Genomic DNA, 335 nt, shown 5'->3' on the forward strand with positions numbered 1-335 from the left:
TGGTTCGGAGGCTGCGAGCCCTGTCCTGCCCTGCCTTCTGCTCCCACCAGCAGCTCCTGGAAGGTCCATTTTAGAGAAAAGCCAAGCGAATTTTCCAAAGGAGTTCTCTCCCAAATCCAGCTCTCACAGAACGTGGTTTTAATCCAAGATCTGGCTCTTCCTCAGCTAAAGGGCCCTACAAAAGCCTGTCTCCTTCCACGTGCCCTGAGCCACCAGGTAACCCTGCTCCTCCGCAGCAAAGGGGACTCTGTGTGCTCACAGACCCACAACTAACTCACCCCCTGCCCCATAGCACGGAGCCAAGGGGACCGCAGCCTCCATCCCTCTCTGCAGCC

The sequence above is a fragment of the Eurypyga helias genome, unplaced genomic scaffold (genome assembly GCF_000690775.1).
Source record: "Eurypyga helias isolate BGI_N326 unplaced genomic scaffold, ASM69077v1 scaffold31340, whole genome shotgun sequence".
Lineage (NCBI taxonomy): Eukaryota > Metazoa > Chordata > Aves > Eurypygiformes > Eurypygidae > Eurypyga > Eurypyga helias.